General features: G+C 37.4%; 1 protein-coding gene across 1 annotated transcript in view; it reads left to right on the top strand.

The window, feature by feature from the left end:
• The first annotated feature begins 400 nt into the window (after positions 1–400).
• Positions 401–19,658, top strand: part of LCOR (ligand dependent nuclear receptor corepressor) — a 61,043-nt gene continuing 41,785 nt past the window's right edge. Inside the window, exon 1 of the mRNA XM_052661070.1 lies at positions 401–437. The gene's annotated coding sequence lies outside the window, so the exon portion shown is untranslated. The remainder of the gene's footprint in view (positions 438–19,658) is intronic.

A 19,658-nucleotide genomic window follows, 5' to 3' on the forward strand; every position in this document is an offset into this window, starting at 1 on the left:
TAAAAGATCTCAGTTTATTTAAAGGTATTCAAAATCTTTCTTTGGTATTTCAAATTCTTCCTGGTGACATAAATGATATCTTGGTGACTTAAGCCCCAGTCTCCTTCTCCTTTTTATTCACAGTTTTATGTGGGATGACGGTATACCCATGTAAGCATCTTTTTGTATGTAGTTATCTGTGATAATGCAAATATATTTATGAATAAGGTGTATTAACTAGTGAACAATTATTGCAGATAAGGAGCCTGTATTTTTGGTGTAGTTAAACCAGATAATATTTTTGAAATTAGTTCTCATTTGTTTCCTGAAAAATCTTCTTTTGTGACTATTAATTTGTTATTCCTACTATTTTTGCAGACTGTGAACCTGAAAGCATTTCTGATTGGACTTTTGATGAAAATTGTCTGTTCTGTTGCTTGAGAAGAGATAAAGTAAAGGTAACCAAGAAACTTGTGAAACTTGTCTAGTGTGGTATTTTATAGATTTTATTTTCCCAAAACTTGGTTACTTTGTTGGAGGATTTGTAGGAGTACGGATTCCATGTTCATTTATAAAGGATTTGATAGTAACTTGGTTTAGCAATTTAGACTGTTTCTAGTCTGTTGTTCAGTCTGTTGAGAAATCTGTATCCCAATATGCAATGCTCTATTTATGTAGTTCACTAGACAGAATAATTAACTAGGTTTCAAACTGTTGTGTTATTTTAAATATGAAATGTAATGGGAGTCATTTATACAGTAACAAGAACCTAGATCAAGTAGTTATTAATTCATGTAGACTTACGATGGACTATGTTTAGGCCGTCTCATGTTTCTTCATAATATTTGAGCATGGATGCTGTTTGTATTCAGGTGTAGAAACTGGCTGTACCTTAGGGTTTCTCTTGTTTTATTGCTTTGTGTTAAACATAAAAAGAATTTTGGTTTAGACGCTTCAGTTGTTGGAAATTATTTATAATGATTTACAGTCTTATGTTTCTTTTCATGGTATTTCTACTCCATGGAAATGTTTAAAACGTTGGAAACAGTTTTAATTCCTTCCTTTTCCTTGTACACTTCTGACTTCAAATCATTGACCAGGTTGTATCAGTTCTTGTTTGTATTGAATATCATTCTTTCTCTTTTCACAGTCATCACTGTAGTTCAGACCATTAGCATTTTTCTGGGCTACTGAAATGATTCCTCTCTCTGTTTTTGTCAGTGTGTTAAACACTGGTACAGGGTTATGGAAATGTTAACCTTCACTCAGTCTGGTGACTTTACAGTTGTCTTTGGGATTCATTAGCCTAATGCTCAGAGTCTCAGTACCCTCCCAGTTCCGTCCACTTCTCTTACCAATACTACTAGTCTTCTACACAAAATCGGTCTGATCATTTATAGTAAACAACATACTTTTACCATTTGGACTAGGCCATTGCACTTGTTCTTTAAAGCTTGAAATTCTGCTTGCTCTTACTCTTACCTTAACTCCCCTTTCTTATAAATGGTATACCTCTGCTCTTACTGCTGGTTCAACACTTCACACTGTTGTAGTAAATATTACACCAGTTATTTGTCAATTAATATTCTGCTTTCTGTTATTTATCCTTTTCTGTGTTTGAATCTTGTGTTCCTGACTACATTGTCAGCTTCTGAAGACCACAGACCATGACTTATGCTTTTTTGTACCCTTGCATATAGCCGCTCTACCATTATTTACTAATGTTGGCAAGTTGCTTTAAAATCAAAGCTAATTTAAGAGCATTTTAATGTTCTTTTTTTTATGGCATCTTTTTCTTGCTTAAGTTCGTGAAAAAATTATTGCTATGACTATCCAGGATGGTCTGTTTTTATTGAATTAATGAGTAAAGTGTTTTGAAATTTACTGTGGTTTGGAAAAGACCGGAAAATTAAACAGCTACCAATGAAGTTTAAGTTCATCATTTTAAACTATGTGTCTTTGTGTGTACATTCATATATGTTGTGACCAGTTATTGAGCAAGTTATTTAATAGGCATTTTGGACAGAAGGAGCCAATGATTGATTACCTCTTTTTTTCAGAAGAGGATTGGGAGGAAAGCTCTTCTGTGGTCAATAATAGAGTACAGTATATTCTTGTAATATGGTTGAGTTTCCCATTGCTATAGGAGGATAAAATATTTCATGAATATTTTAAGAAGAAGATACAGAAATAGCAAGGCATGGAACCATGTAGCATTTAACCACGTAGCAGCTGTTCTTACTGTTTGTAATTCTATAATTTTTAGTTAGTATTCTAGTTAGAATATTTGTTTGAAAGGCCAGCTAGATCTGGGAAAGCTAGTTTTCTCCATTAGACATGTCACTAACTGTCTTTGGCATTTGTTTTTATCAGAGACAGCCATAGTGTCTGTGTATTTGAAAATAGAGAGAGCCTGGAAAACATAACTTGTCAGATACATAGCTTTAGTTGTGTTAGATTGAAAGTGATTGTGTTGAAACTCTTCCAGACATTTGTGCATCTTATCTGAGGAGTAGATCCGGAAGTTAATTTTGCCTACGTTGGGTTGAGACTTGGCTGACTTTGGTGGTGGTGGTTTTAGTCGCTAAGTCGTGTCCTACTCTTATGACCCCATGGGCTGTAGCCTGCCAGGCTCCTCTGTTCATGGAATTTTTCAGGCAAGAATACTGGAATGGATTGCCATTTCCTTCGCCAGGGGAATCTTCAGGACCCGGGAATCGAACCCAGGTCTCCTGCATTGAAGGCAGATTCTTTACCGACTGAGCTATGAGGGAAGCCCGTAAGATTCCACAAATGAAAGAAGTACGGGAGAGAGTGGTTAACAGCCAAGAGGTGGCAGCATAGAGCACAATATTGGAATTTTGATTTTGAGGTTGGCCTGGTGAGATGTCAGATAATGTTTGAAAAAGCTGTTAGAAATACTAGTCTGATATTTAAGAATGAGATGCAGGTTATTCCTAATTGTTTTTAGTTAATTTGATTTTCATTGGATACTATTAGAATGGATAAAATAAATACCTGCCCTTTCCTGGTGACTGAGTTGGTCAAACAATCTGCCTGCAGTGCAGGAGATCTGGGTTTGATCGCTGGGTCGGTCAGGGAAATCCCCTGGAGAAGGGAAAGGCAACCTACTGTAGTGTTCTTGCCTGGAGAATTCCATGGACAGAGGAGCATGGTGGGGTACTGTCCATGAGGTTGCAAAGAGTCGGACACGACTGAGCAACTACTAACACTTTAAAAATATCTAGTGAAAAATATGAAGTTGCCTTTTTGGAAAGTATAACAGGGACTTAGCTAGAAATTAGTAAAATGATTGTTCATCTACACTTCAGCAGTTAGAAAATATATTTTGTATGGGAAAGACAAGTAACATTTTTTTGAGCACCTACTATGTGCCAGTTACTTTTATTTGTTCCCATTTAATTCTCACAACAACATCCCTATAAAGTTAGTTATAAAGTTGGCTAAAGTCATCCCAGTTTTACAGATAAAGAAATGGCAAGGATCAGAGTCTGAGTTATGGGCAAAGTCACATAACTGGGATTGGATCCATGTTTTTAGAGTACATGGATTTTGATTACAAAGCTAGAAACATGAATATGGAAAGTGGTAGAGTAAGAATTAAATAGTATTTGAAGTTACTCAGTTTGGAAGAGGAAGAGAATAAGAGTGTAAATGGGCATGAGTATATTTGAAATAGCCAGTCTCAGTTGTGGTAGGAGTCTGTTCATGGGTGACTGTCTACCTGCCTGCCTTACTAGGTTTCTCCCTTCTTTCCTTCCTTTCCTGTTTGTTCAGCATGTAGTAGATACTCTAAAATATGTACTAAGTGAATAACTAAGAAGAAGTCAGTGTACATAATAAAGTTGGAGAGTTATAATATTATAGCTGTTTTGACTGCTTACGTATGCCAAGTATATACACAAAAAGTTTTCTGTGTACTGTACACTTAAGAGGCTTTTATACTTTTCCTTAGCTTCTTTTTGAAATAATTTTAGATATATAAAACACTTGCAAAAATAATAAATTCCTCTATACCTTGATTTCCCAAATGATAATGTCTTATGTAACCACAATACAATGATAAAAATTAGGAGGTAAACACTGATAAAGTACTGTAACCTGCATGCCTTTCAGAATTCACCAGTTACCCCAGTTAAAGTCATGTTTCTGGCCCAGGAGTCCATCTAGGACCACACTTTGCTATATGGCTGTCATGTCTGCTTTGTCTCCTTTAGTCTAATAGTTCTGTTTCTTTGCCTTTCGTTACGTTGACACTTTGAAGAATGCTAGCAAATTGATTTGTCTGATGGTTTCTTATAATTGAATTCAGGTTATGCATATTTGGCAAGAATTGCACAGAATCGACGTGGTGTCACCCTTAGTGCACCATGTCAGGAAACACATGGTGATGTTTAATTTGATCACGTGGTTAAGACTGTGTCTGCCAAGTTTCCTCTACTGCGGGGTTTCTGTTTTTTTCCCTTTTGTGCTTGATAGGTATCTTGTGGAGACATACTTTGAGATTTTGTAAATATTTTTTTCCCATCATAATTTTAGCATCAATTGATTAATCTTGTCTGAAAAAAATACTAGCATGGTGTTTACCAAATGATGCTTTCCTAGTTCTATTATTTCTTCAAACTCTATTTGTTGAAATCTTACTGTAAGGAAGATGTTTCCGTTCTCTGTGTTTTTGTTGTTTACCTGTCAGTATTGACTCATGAATTCTTATTTTGTTCTTTGGATTATAATGTATTGCAATCATTATTTATTTTGTAGTTTGAGTTGTTTTCCATTTGTCCATTGAAAGCCCATTCTGGTTGGCTTTTCATCCTTTTTTTTTTTTAGCATGTTTCTATCAATCTTTACCTTTTGGCCCCAAAAACTGTTCCACACTTATCTTTCCTTTCTCTATCAGAACCCGCCAAAGAATCCTCATTTCTTTTTTTTTCTTTTAAACACCAAAAACATTTTGCTTTGGGGTATAGCTAGTTAACAGTGTTTTGATAGTTTCAGATGACCAGTGAAGAGACTCAGCCATAAATATACATGTATCCTGATGCTGGGAAAGATTGGGGCGGGAGGAGAAGGGGACGACAGGGGATGAGATGGTTGGATGGCATCACCGACGTGATGGACATGAGTTTGGGTAGACTCCAGGAGTTGTTGATGGACAGGGAGGCCCAGCGTAATGTCGTCCATGGGGTCGCAAAGAGTCGGACACGACTGAGCAACTGAACTGATCCATTCTTCCTTGTTTTTTTTTTTTTTTATTTGGAAAATTGTGTAAGAAAGCAAAGTACTCGGTATACTCATTGGTACTGGAACATCATTGCTTTTAGACCTCCTTAGTTGTCTGAGCTAGAAAAGATGTGTTAATACTTAAATATATGTACACATACACCTGTATTTCTATATCAGAAGCTATATTGTGATGCTTTTATTAATTGTAGGATTGTGTTGATAGCATGAAGAGCTGATCCAATAGTAGTGAAGGAGTACTGGAGAGAGAGAAAGAATTAAAAATTACTTTCAGTATTTCATATCCCTAAAAATGGGCTAATTTTAAGTGATGAATCAGTGTATGATAATGGATGTTCTTGTACTTGGCTGAGATGGAGATAGCTATTATAAAGAGTTACAGATGTTTTAATAACTAAGGGTAATGTGAGATGGGATTTCATATAAAAATATGAATTGTTTATGTTAAGTTTATTATAAGGCTATTATTAGTAAGTTTAGTATTTAACAATGAGAATGTTTTAAGAAGTTAGGACTTGTGGTACATGTTTGAAGAATATATAGGTCTGGATAGACAGATACAGGAGAGGCAGAGAATTTATTTTTGTAAGTAACCAGCAATAAGATTGGAGTAAGTCAGGAAGATCCCCTGGAGAGGGAAATGGCACCCACTCCAGTATCCTTGCCCAGAAAGTCCTGTGGATGGAGGAACCTGGCGGGCTACAGTCCATGAGGTCACACAGGGGTGGGCTAGACTGAGCGGCCTCACTCTGGCTTTTCACTTCCACGATCATACCTCTCTCAGGCCCATCTGTTCTCGGGACTCGTGTAACTAGGTGCTTCCCATGCCTGTCATTAGTCTGCCATGCTGTGCTTACTTTGAACATTCCATCATTTCCTCTTTTGTGAGTATGCACTAATTAGAAGTTTTAGAGATATCCATCTTACATTTTAATTTTTATTTCAATTTTAGCACATTGAAACTTATAGTAAGAGCAGATGCTAAATCTAAGTTATTATTTTCTCATTGTATTCTGCAGCATGTATTCATGTTGAATGTATCTGTTTGGGCATATTCAGCACTGCTGATAATGCCTTCTCTGTTATCTTGTCCTAGAGAACCACAACTCAATAAGTATTCACAGTACCTATTATGTAAATGGAACTGTGGAAGAAAAATGTATGAATATAGTGCCTGTCTGTTAGGACTGAGAAAGAAGAAACAAATCTGAGAAGTTTAAGAGTTACTTACTTAGGAGACGACTTAAATAAATACAGAATAAGTTGAATGAATCCCACACATTAGTACATAATTAATTACTTATGAAGTTAAGTGTACAAATCTAAATTGCAAGACCTAACCTTGTTGTATTTCCAGAGGCTTTTATACAGATTATTTTAAAAGATTAAGGAAAACCACTTGACACGGTAAATCAGTGCTCATCCAAGATTCAGTATCAGACAGTTTTTTTTCTGGCGGGGAGGAGGGTGATTTGTGTATGCATGTGTGTGTGTGTGTGTGTGTGTGTTGTGTTTTTTTAATATATACTCCCAGTCTGTGGACTTTTTTCCCCTAAGACAAACATACAGATTCAGAGAAACCATTATTGGAGATCAGTTCTATCCAATATTATGTGGTTAGAATTAAGCAGATACACTAGTTATTTGGCAAATTTGTTAAACGTCTGATTCTTGGTAAATCAGAGAGTATACCAGAGAAGTAAAAAATGGATCCCTCCTTGCGTATGGAATATTGGTGGCTGATGAAATTAAAGGAGATTTAAATCCTCCAACCTGCTTTGTTGCTGTTGCTTAGTCGCTTCAGTCGTGTCCGACTCTGTGTGACCCTATGGATTGTAGCCTGCCAGGCTCCTCTGTCCATGGGATTTTCAAGGCAAGAATACTGGAGTGGGTTGCCATTTCCTCCTCCAGGGGATCTTCCCAACCCAGGGATCAAACCCTGGCCTCCTGCATTGCAGGCAGATTCTTTACCACTGAGACACCAGGGAATACTGACAACCTGCTTGCCCAGAACCAAAGCTCTGTCATTGAGACTAAAGTTCCCTGCTTCATTCTCATGTAATGTTTAAAAGGTAGTAGTTAGCAAAAGAAAATAGTTTTTAAAACTATACATGTCTAACGGAGGAAAAACTAACAGCAAGTGCTGATTATAGATACTGGGGAATTGAATAAAATAGTAGTAAAAGACGCTTACTCCTTGGAAGGAAAGTTATGACCAACCTAGATGGCATATTCATAAGCAAAGACATTACTTTGCCAACAAATGTCCGTGTAGTCAAGGCTATGGTTTTACCAGTAGTCATGTATGGATATGAGAGTTGGACTGTGAAGAAAGCTGAATGCCAAAGAATTGATGCTTTTGAACTGTGGTGTTGGAGAAGACTCTTGAGAGTCCCTTGGACTGCAAGGAGATCCAACCACTCCATTCTGAAGGAGATCAGTCCTGGGATTTCTTTGGAAGGAATGATGCTAAAGCTGAAACTCCAGTACTTTGGCCACCTCATGTGAAGAGTTGGCTCATTGGAAAAGACCCTGATGCTGGGAGGGATTGGAGAAGGGGATGACAGAGGATGAGATGGCTGGATGGCATCACTGACTTGATGGACGTGAGTTTGCGTGAACTCCAGGAGTTGGTGATGGACAGGGAGGCCTGGCGTGCTGCGATTCATGGGGTCGCAAAGAGTTGGACACGACTGAGCGACTGAACTGAATAGTCATTTGCTACTACTTGCACTTTAGGCTTAATTTCCGTGTACAGTAATAACAGTTAGATATACTGATAAGAATCATTTGTGGTACGTTTATTGGACGTTTTTAATACTGTATTTAACTCTTGATATGTAGGCAGGCTTCAAACTTCATCATTTGCCTATTCTTTAACCTATTGGTCTGCTTAACAAAATTGAAAATAATGTTGAAAGTGAAAGTCACTCAGTTGTGTCCAACTCTTTGTGGCTCCATGGTCTATACAGTCCATGAAATTCTGGGCAGAATACTGAAGTGGGTAGCCATTCCCTTCTCCAGGGGATCTTCCCAACCCAGGTCTCCCACGTTGTTGGCGGATTCTTTAGCAGCTGAGCCACCAGAGAACCCCAAAGATAACATTGACATACAGTAAACATTGTGTTAGGACTTCCCTGGTGGCTCAGCCCAGCAATTCATATTTAGTCAATGTAAAAAGCAGTAATTTACACAAAATAAGAAGCTTTCTTTTCAGATAACTGACCTTAAAAAAAACAGGCATGTAAAATGGTGGAGTCATTTTCCCTAAGACTTGATGGCATTTAAAATAATAAACATAGGAGAGTGGCATTTAAATCAATGAGTTGCATCTTGTCAGCTCTTATTAGCTTATTGCTTGAAATGTCAGTAAGCCATTGGTAGCAGACATGGCTATAGCTGTAGACCCATGTTCTACTTGCATAGGTCTTTTTAAAATAATTATTACAAAACCTGCATGCATACATATACTTCTGTTTCCTAGATTTACTATGTGGTATGGATTTTTTTTTAAATACTGTTTAAATTTGGAGAAAGTGAGGAGGGACTAAAAAGCCTCTTGATGAAAGTAAAAGAGGAGAGTGAAAAAGTTGGCTTAAAGCTCAACATTCAGAAAACGAAGCTCATGGCATTCGGTCCCATCACTTCATGGGAAATAGATGGGGAAACACTGGAAACAGTGTCAGACTTTATTTTGGGGGGCTCCAAAATCACTGCAGATGGTGACTGCAGCCATGAAATTAAAAGATGCTTACTCCTTGGAAGAAAAGCTATGACCAACCTAGATAGCATATTCAAAAGCAGAGACATTACTTTGCCAACAAAGGTCCGTCTAGTCAAGGCTATGGTTTTTCCAGTGGTCATGTATGGATGTGAGAGTTGGACTGTGAAGAAAGCTGAGCACCGAAGAATTGATGCTTTTGAACTGTGGTGTTGGAGGACTCTTGAGAGTCCCTTGGACTGCAAGGAGATCCAACCAGTCCATTCCTGAAGGAGGTCGGCCCTGGGTGTTCTTTGGAAGGAATGATGCTAAAGCTGAAACTCCAGTACTTTGGCCACCTCGTGTGAAGAGTTGACTCATTGGAAAAGACTCTGATGCTGAGGGGGATTGGGGGCAGGAGGAAAAGGGGACGACCGAGGATGAGATGGCTGGATGGCATCACCGACTCGATGGACGTGAGTCTGAGTGAACTCCGGGAGTTGGTGGACAGGAATGCCTGGCATGCTGCGATTCATGGGGTTACAAAGAGTAGGACACGACTGAGTGACTGAACTGAACTGAACTGAAATTTGGAGAACTCCATTACAGCGTGGGAATGATCTTGAATTTTGACAGGAACAGCTCTAAAATGTCACCCCATCAGTTTTGTATCACACTTCTTAAGTCTAGGCCTTCTTAATCTTTCCCAAGTGAAACTTGTTATTTTTTCTGTCATTACTTTTCCTAAGATGTTATGTCTTGAAAATAAGCAGCTATGTAAGTGACCTCCCCCATTCTTATTCCCCCCACGCAAACTCAAAGGTGACAGACTTTAGAGTTACAAAAGAAACTTTAAGAAATGTTAAATCTTTAATTTTTGTTTAAAGTTTAACTTTATTAACTATTTATTGCCCTGACAACTAACTACCATGCTGATACAGTTTTGTTGCTTCATTTATTCAGTTATGTCCTTGCTGTTTCAGGGATCAGTAGAGCTACTTTTGTATAGTTCTTAGAGAACTTTAATATTCTGTCAGGGATCAGACAATCCAGCCCACAGTTGGTTTTTGTAATGCTTACAAGCTTAAAGAAGTAGTTTTGGAGGGGGAAGAACGAGATGTTACAGAGACTGTATGTGACTTGCAAAGCCTCAAGTATTTACTCTCTGGCCCTTGCCAAAACGTTTCATTCTATTTTGATTATCTTCCATCAGGTTGTTGGAATTAAGAGAATGCTGAAATTTATTAATTTCCATATCCTATTTACTGCTCTCTGTGTTTTTCTTCCTCTGTGTATCAGAGCAACAACACAAGCAAATATAATTTAATGGCAAGAGAGCTAGGATTATAGAGAAGCGGGTAGGAGAGAAACAAGGAAGACTTGGCTTGTGGAAGGAAAGTAGGGTTCAACATTTGTCCACCCGACTTTTTTAAACTTTTAACTTTCAATAATTGCACATTTATAAAAAAGTTAAAAGAATGGCACAACAATTTCCGTGTGCCCTGTACCTAGATTTGCCACTTACTTTGCCATATTTGCCTTGTTAACTCATTCTTCTTTCTCTTTCACAAATATTGCATATCACACACACCCGCATCTTCCTGAACCATGTGAAAATAAGTTGTAGACGTCATATCCCTCATACCCCTTTCCTCCTAAGTATTTTCATGTTTATTTCTCTATTTCCTAAGACTAAGGATATCTACTTACTTAACTACACAGTACAGTTACCCAAAGTTAGGAAAGTTAGCTTAGGTATACTGTCTAATCTACGAATCTCATTCAATTTTTCCCAGTTGTCCCGGTGACTTAATAGTTTTTTGCCCACTCCTTTAACCCAGAACCCAATTCAAGATTGCTCATTGACTTCGAGATTCATTATCCTTAGTCTCCTTTGATCTAGAATGGTTCCTGAGCCTTTTATTTCTGTATTTTTAATGACATTTACATTTTTGAAGAGTATAGGTCATTCATTTTGTAGAATGTCTCTTAATTTAGGTTTTCGATTTTTTTCTTTTAATTAAATTCAGGTCATGATCTTTTATCAGGAATATCCAGTGATATCCTTATCAGTCCATCACATCATGAAATACACACAGTGTCAGTTTAGTAAGTGATTTTAACTTTGACAAGGTTTATGCCCATTGGGTTTCTCCACTGAAATGTTAACTGTTTTCCCCCTTATAATTAATAAGTAATTTGTACATAGGTACTTTGAGTGACTGTAAATAGTTTTTCCTCACCAAACTTTTATCATTTCAGTTTTAGTATTGATGGTAGTTTCTTGCTGGATTAAGTCATTTTTCCAGTGATTTGAAAATAGTGATCTTTCTGACTCCATTATTTCTTCTATTAATAAATTGTTTAATTGGCTTTAAAAGCTGGCTTAAAACTCAACAGTCAAAAAACTAAGATCCAATCCCATCACCTCATGGCAAATAGATGGAAAAAGTGGAAACAGTAACAAATTTTATTTTCTTGGGCTCCAAAATCACTGCAGATGGTGACTGCAGCCACGAAATTAAGATGCTTACTCTTTGGAAGAGAAGCTATGACAAACCTAGATAGTGTATTAAAAAAGCAGAAATGTCACTTTGCCAACAAAAGTCTATATAGTCAAAACTATGGTTTTTCCAGTACTGTACCAATGTGAGCGCCAAAAAATTGATGCTTTCAAACTGTGGTGCTGGAGAAGACTCTTGAGAGTCCCTTGGACTGCAAGATAAACCAGTCAATCCTAAAGGAAATCGACCTTGAATATTCATTGGAAGGATTGATGCTGAAGCGGAAGCTCCAATACTTTGACCACCTGATGCAAAGAGCTAAGTCATTGGTAAAAACACTGATGCTGGGAAAGATTGAGGACAGAAAGAGAAGGTGGCAACAGAGGATAAAATGGTTGGATGGCATCACCAACTCAATGGACAAGTTTGAGTAAACTCCAGGAGACAGTGCAGGACAGGGAAGCCTGGTGTGCTGCAGTTCAAGAGATTGCAAAGAGTTGGACACTGCTTGGCGATGGAACAACACTGTGAGGAAGAGTTTTCTCTTTCCCTCTGCCAGTTTGGAGTCAAGATTCTTTCTCTATTCAGTAGGTTATCATGTAGTGTCCTAGATCTGGTTAGTCAGGGCCTCTTCAAGCTAACCTCCCGTGTCTTTTTGACATGTCCCCGTCATTTTTTTATCTCTTTTTTATCTACTTTCTATTACAGGATATTTGGTCTTTTCTGTGTTTCAAAACTGGTTTCTGTTTTTGTAGGGGGGATCTGGTTTCTTTGGTAAGGAATTGTTAATGTTTATGTCGTCTGTGGGGTCACACAGAGTCGGACACTACTGAAGCGACTTAGCAGCAGTAGCAGCAGCAGCATACCTCCTTTTTAGTCCAAATAATATAGGTTTATTGGCAAAGACCAAATGTTGTGCAGTAATCAGCCTTATCTTCATTTATATCTAAGGATATAGAAAAAAGTATCAAAATGCCACCGTTTCTTGGCCATTGACATACCTAGTCAGAATACTATGCAAAGAAGTGGATGGCAAGTAAAAGATACTGTTTTTTTTTTTTACCTCCAAGTATGCTTGCTTGAAGAGAAAGATACATGAGTTTTTGGAAATGTGTCACATTTCTTTATGACTCTGAAAATGTAAGTAAAGGTCATTTCTTTGATTTCAAGTGGTAGTTCAGAAGTCACAATTCAGTGATACATTCAGTATCTAGCATTTTTGATACCCTGAATCTATTTTGAATGATTTTTATTGAGGTAATATTTATACACAATGAAATAAAAAAATTCATTTTAGAGTACAGATTAATGGATTTCGATATGTGTATACAAATTGATAACTGCCAGCACAATCAAGGTACAAGACAGTTTCTTTACCTTAAAATGTTTCCTCCTGCCCTTTTGAAATCAGTCACTTTATTGGACCCACAGACGCAAGCAATCTTTATAATTTTATCTTTCCTAGAATTTTATGTTTTAAGAATTATAGGTATATAGTCTTTTATTTTTGACTTCTTTCACTTAGCATAACTTTTAAATATTTATTCCTGATTTTGTATATGACATTTCGTTTCTTTTTATTGCTAAATAAGTCTCTGGGGGCGTGATATGCTGTTATTTATCCATTTTTTCTTTTTAAGTAGAATTTGAATTGTTTTCAGATGTTGGCTATTAGGCTTATTCACATGTAAGTCTTTTGGCATATATTTTCATTTCTCAGGGATACAATACCTAGAATTGGAATTGCTGGGTAATATTGTAATTGCACATTTAACCTTATAAAATACTGTCAAAGTGACTGAAACATTTTTGTGTTTCTATCAGCAGTGTATGGGAATTCCACTGTTGCACATTTTGCCAACATTTTTATATAACTGATCTTTGAAACGTCACCTATTCTGGTAGGTCTGTAGTGGTACCTCATTGTGATTTTCATTTTCATTTCCCTGATGACTAGTGTGTTGAGTGTCTTTCTTTGTACCTATCTCTGTGAAACACAGTATAAATCTCTTGCTTTTCAAAAATACTTGCTAAGCTGTAATAGTTCTTTATATATCCTGTATAAAACCTCTCATCAGTTTTTTCTCTTAAAACTCAGGATTTATGTCCTTTCCAAGAAATGTTTGCCTAATCCAGTGTCAAGCACAAGAAAATTTCATATTTTCTTCTGGAAGTTTAGTGATGTTAACTCTTACATTTTGATTTGCTATTCATTTCTAGTAAATTTTTGTATATGTTGTATGAGGTAAATATTGAGGTTTATTGTATTCTGTAAGGTGATCCAGTTCCAGCATCATTTGTTGAAAAAATTTCCTCCCCTGCTCCAGATGGAATTATTTTGGCATCTTTAAGTCAGTTGATGCCTACATGGTATACCATGTGGGCGTATTTTTGAACTTTGTCCTGTGCCATTGAACTGTATATGTCTATCCTTACATCAATACTACAGTGTCTTTATTGCTAATCTTTATATCTTGGAATCAAGTAGTACGAATCCTGTTTGTTTTCTTTTTCAAACTTGCTGTAGATCCTATATGTTTTTAAATTAATTTATCAATTCTTAAAAAAGACCTATTAAGATTTTATTGTTGTGCCAAATCTGTGGATCAGTGTGGAGAGAATTAGCAGTATTAAACCTTCCAATTTATGATTACGGTTTATCTCATTTTTATGCACATCATGTCTTATTTCCCTTAGCAGTGTTTTGTAGTGTCAGTTTAGCCTGAAGAATTTTATGTGGCATTTTTAGTAGTGCAGAAAGATAGCACTTTTTAGTTGTAGAGAAATGTCACAGAGTAAACCTATTTGGAAACATTTTTAGATGTTTATTTCTTTGTCATTCCCCCAAATGTAATAAAGATAAAAGTAAATTATATGGATTATATATTTTTAGATAACCAGAAGCTTAATACAGAATTTGAGGGCTTTTCTGTTGAAGAAGATCCCGACCCGTTCAGCATATCTTTTTTTCTGCTTTTCGTGATGAGTCATAAGACCACAAAGTGTTGACAGCTTACTGCAGCTCCCTTTCCCTCTACCTCTCCCTACCACTCTCACAGCTCCCTTAAAAGGAATTTCCTTAGAAGGATGTTGGAAAAGTGATGTAAACTGGTGAAGCTACCAGAGAACATAGCAGCTGAAATTGATGACGTAGTTTTCCCTGAAAGCTGTATACAGAATTAAGTTTTACACGCACATACATGCACATTGTTCATTTTGCCAACACTAGCACTTAGAAAATAAACATTTCATAATACTAAAATGTAAAATAATAAATATGTGGGAACTACGTGAGTAAACAACAGAATTTTCAGTTCGGTTCAGTTGCTCAGTCGTGTCTGCTCTTTGCAACCCCATGGACTGCAGCATGCCAGGCCTCCCTTTCCTTCACCATCTCCCAGAGCTTGCTCAAACTCACGTCCATCGAGTTGCTGATGCCATCCAACCATCTCATCTTCTGTTGTCCCCTTCTTTTCCCGCCTTCAATCTTTCCCAGCATCAGGGTCTTTTCCAAGCAGTCAATTCTTTGCATCAGATAACCCAAAAGATTGGAGCTTCAGCTTCAGCATCAGTCCTTCCAGAGAATATTCAGGACTGATTTCCTTTAGGATTGACTGGTTTGATCTCCTGTAGTCCAGTAGAATTTTGAGATCCATTAAATTTTGAGATAAATGTAAAGCAGTTCCTGAAAAAGATGACTGGACATCTTTAAGGATATTGCTTTCTGAATTACTTTCTAAATACAGTACTAATCAGATCAAAACATGTCTTCTTTGGAGAAGTGGTGGTGGTGGGAACAGAATTGACTGAGTGATTTTAAATGCAGTCTGATGGAATAAAGGTTGAATAGCCAGGACATTTCGGAAAATATAAGTGACAAATGGAATTTGCCTTCCCAAATACAAAGTGTAACTATAAATATGTAATAGTTTTTAAAGTATGAACTGATGATGCTTTTTTACAGGTCCTTATTTAGGAGAGAGCTTTTAAAAAACATAATGACTACTCCCTACTCCAGATTTACAGAATCAAAAGCTCTGGGAGTATGTTCTAGGCATGTATGCCTTTAAGAAGCTCATAGTAGGTTCTGGTAGGACAGAATTACCTCTGATTATGAACCAACCAGTCTGCGTAGACTAATTCTTGAATTCTGAGGGAAGCAACTCATAGGTGATATAAATTCCAGTTCTGATCTCGTTTTATTCCTGTTTAGTTCTGGGCCAAGAATTTGTTTGGTAAGGAATGATAATAAATGCAAAGAACAGTGGGTTTTTGTTTATAGAAGAGTGTGTCATATCATTTTGTTGTTTTTGCCACACAATGCATAATGTTGCCTGTTAGAATTCATGTATGGGGTGGGGGGGGCGGATATCACATGAGTTAACCTCCTGTCTCCTGACTGTTGTGTTAGCTTTTTCAACTCTGTGTCATAGACACATTCTTGCTCTCGTTGGTCCGTTTAATTTTGGCATGCTTAGCTACAGTGAGGGAGGATGAGCTGCGCTTTGTTTATACGTCGCTGTGTAAATTTTTAGCTTCATGGCCAGATGCACTTGGAAAAAACACATGATTTTGTGCTGTATCTTTCATCTTTGGTTGTAATATGGTTAGGATTGTTTTAATTAAAACAACTATTTGGTGAAAATTATTTTAAAAGAACATATAAACTTGGAAAATAGTTATCGTAAGGGCACAAAGCAAATGGAGAATCATTTGTTCAAAAAAAAAATTAATCTATTTAATCTCTGTAAGAACAAGAGTCTAAGACATTTGAGCTATGACCCACTCCTACTCACTTCCCTGAGCTCAATCTGAGAGAAGCTCTACTCTGAACAGGAGGGGAAAACTGTGGGCATATTTTATACATTCGGGATTCTTATTGCAGAAACTTTCATCCAGACAGATCAAGTGAAAGGGCCCAGGACCCCCTTTCCTCACTCAGCCTTTATTGTGAGTGGAAGACTAGACATAGCAGGCTAAGAATACTAGGCCTCAGTTGCTGGGCCAGGCCTCATCCAAGAAGGGCAAGTTACCTGGCACCCCCACTCACAAAGCACAGATGTCACTCTGAGAGAAGTGAGTCACTCTCCCAGCCCCCAGTTCCTGTGCAGAGTGTCAGAAAGGTTATTCCTAAGGGAGAGGCAGGCCTTAAGAATAGAGACCTCTGTAGCTCTCCTAAGGAGACTAACTTTATTTGAAACAGAGCTTGCGACAAGTTGTTGAAAATTATGATCTTTGTGGTGAACAGTTAAAAGGAGGCTTATAGTTCCTTGTGCTAATAGCAACAAGTGAAATGGCAGACAAGTTAGAAGTTTAAAGAGAGAATCAGAAAAACAGCAAGAAAGTGCCCTCCTGGGGTTCGAACAAGCCTTAAAGACTGGCAACACCCTGCCCCTGCCACGAGGCTCCACTTTTATTGGATCAGACTGAGGTGCAGTTATTCTCCAGGGTGTGGCAAAAATAGTAGAACAGTTAGTAGAGACTGTTATCTGGGTTTGGGATACCGCTATAGGCAGATCAACCAGAATCTTATAAAGGAGAGATTCAAGAATAAAACTGCATAACGGAGCCAAGCCACACCCATAGTTACTCCTGGTGGACAGAGACTCTGCATGCTTAAGACGGCATCCTCTGAGAAGTGGTATCAGAGGCTACACACTGCCGGGGAATCAGAGATAAAGATGGACATTTTGAGAAAACAACAAAAGGGTCAATCTATAACTATATTCTCTCCTAACAGTAAACCCCCAGAATGCATGAAGCAAAATGCTACAGAATTGAAGGGAGAAATAGACAATTCAAAATAATAGGTGGACACATCAGTAGTCCACTTTCAATAATGGATAGAGTATCTAGGCAGACGATCAGCAAACCTGGAAGACTTCAACAACTCTATGAATCAACTAAATTTAGTAGATATCTATAGAACACTCCACCAAACAAGAGCAAAGTACTCATTCTTCTCAAGTGCACATGAAACATTCTCTAGGAGAGTATCTCCTGGGCCATTAAAAAAAATAATAAATTTTAAAGAATTGCAATCATATAAAGTATGTTTTCCAGTCACAGTGGAATGAAGTTGGAAATCAGTTACAGAGTAATGTAAAGAATTCACAAATCTGTGGAAATTAAAGCACTTCTAAGTAACCAGTGGATCACAGAAGAAATCACAAAGGAGTAGAAAATGGTTTGAGATAAATAAAAGCGAAACCAAAATATACCAAAACTTATGAGATATAGCTGTCAGTACTTAGAAGGCAATTTATAGCTACGAATGCCTACATTAAATGAAAAAGCTTTCAAATCATTATACTAACTGTCCACTTTGGGACTAGAAAAAGAAGAGCAAATTAAACCATAAGTAAGCAGAAATAAGGGCATGAGTAGAGCAGAAATAAATAGTAAAATAGAGAATATCATCATAACTAAAAGTTGGTTCTATGAAAATGTCGATAGTTGAGAAACCCTTATTTAACGCCGATCAGAGTAAAAAGAAGATTCAAATTACTAAATCACAAGTTGATACGGGGAAATCACCACTGACCTTACAGCAATAAAAAGGATTGTAAGAGGAGTACAATTGATAATATGTATGCCAGAAGATTAGATAATTTAGATAAAATAGGTACATGCTTACAAAGACACAGACTACTGAAACTGGCACGAGAAGAAATAGAATATCTGATCGGACATATGTTGCAGATTGAATTGTGTCCCCCTTCCCCCCAGAAAGAAAATGCTGAAGTTCCAATCCCTGGTACCTGTGAGGGTTAGTCACTCAGTCTTGTCCAATTCTTTGTGACTCCATGGACTATATAGCCCGCCAGGCTCCTCTATCCATGAAATTCTCCAGGCAGAAATACTGGAGTGGGTAAGCTATTCCCTTCTCCGAGGCATCTTCCTGACCCAGGGATTGAACCTGGGTTTCCTGTATTGCAGGCGGATTCTTTACCATTTAAGCAACCAGGGAAGCCTTAAGACATTTGGAAATGAGGTCTTTGCAGATGTAATGAAGTCAAGATGAAGTTTTACTGGATTTAGTTGGGCCATAAATCCAGTGACTGATATCCTTATAAAGAGAGTTGGAAAGACAGACACACATAACATAGGGAAGAAGGCGATGTAAAGATGGAGGAAGAAATTGGAGTTACGCTGTCACAAGCCAGGAAACACCAAGGATTGCTAGAAACTAACAGAAGCTAGAAAGAGGCAAGAAAGGATTCTCCTCTTGAGCCTTCAGAAGGAGCAGGCCCTGGAGACACCTTGATTTTAGACTTCTAGACTGCAGAGCTCTGAGACAAGTACCTTTCTACTGTTTTTAAGCCACCCAGTTTGTGATAGTAGTTACATTAATAATGTATATAATTAATAATATGTGTGTTAGTCACTCGGTTGTGTTTGAATCTTGGCAACCTCTGGACTGTAGCCCTCTAGGCTCCTTTGTCCATGGGATTCTTCAGGCAAGAATACTGAAGTGGGTTGCCATTCCCTTTTCCAGGAGATCTTCCCAACCCAAGGATTGAACATGGTATTCCCGCATTGCAGGCAGATCCTTTACCATCTGAGCTACCAGGGAAGCCCATATTAATGTAGCTCTAGGAAATTAATATGACCCAGAACAAGTAGAGATTGAATTAGTAATTTTAAAATATTCAGGAAAAAAAAGCATATGGCTAGTTCACTGATGATTTCTACCAGATATTTTTTTAAAAGAATTAATACCAATTCTTCACAAACTTGTCTAAGATATAAAGAAGGAACATTTCTTTATTCTGTGAGGCCAGTATTATTTGAAAACCAAAACCAAGCAAAGACATCATACAAAAAAAAAAAACTGCAGACCAGTAGCACTAGTGTGTAAAACTACACACTAGTATAATCACAAAAAATCCTTAACAAAATATTAGCAAACCAAATCTAACAATGTATAAAAACTGTTATATACCACCATTAAGTGAGATTTGTCTTAGGAATGCAAGGTTGGTGTAACACCACAAAATCAATTAATTTGTAATACAGTGTATTAATAAAATAAGTGACAGGAATCACATGGTCATCTCAGTAGATGCCTCCCAAATCCAATACCTGTTCATCATAAAAATGCCCTGCAAACTGGAATAGCAGGGCACTTCATCAGCCCTACCTACAGAAATGTACAGCTAATATATCTGTTGTTATTGTTTAGTCACTAGGTCATATCTGACGCTTTT

Source organism: Budorcas taxicolor, chromosome 23 (assembly GCF_023091745.1).
Source record: "Budorcas taxicolor isolate Tak-1 chromosome 23, Takin1.1, whole genome shotgun sequence".
Lineage (NCBI taxonomy): Eukaryota > Metazoa > Chordata > Mammalia > Artiodactyla > Bovidae > Budorcas > Budorcas taxicolor.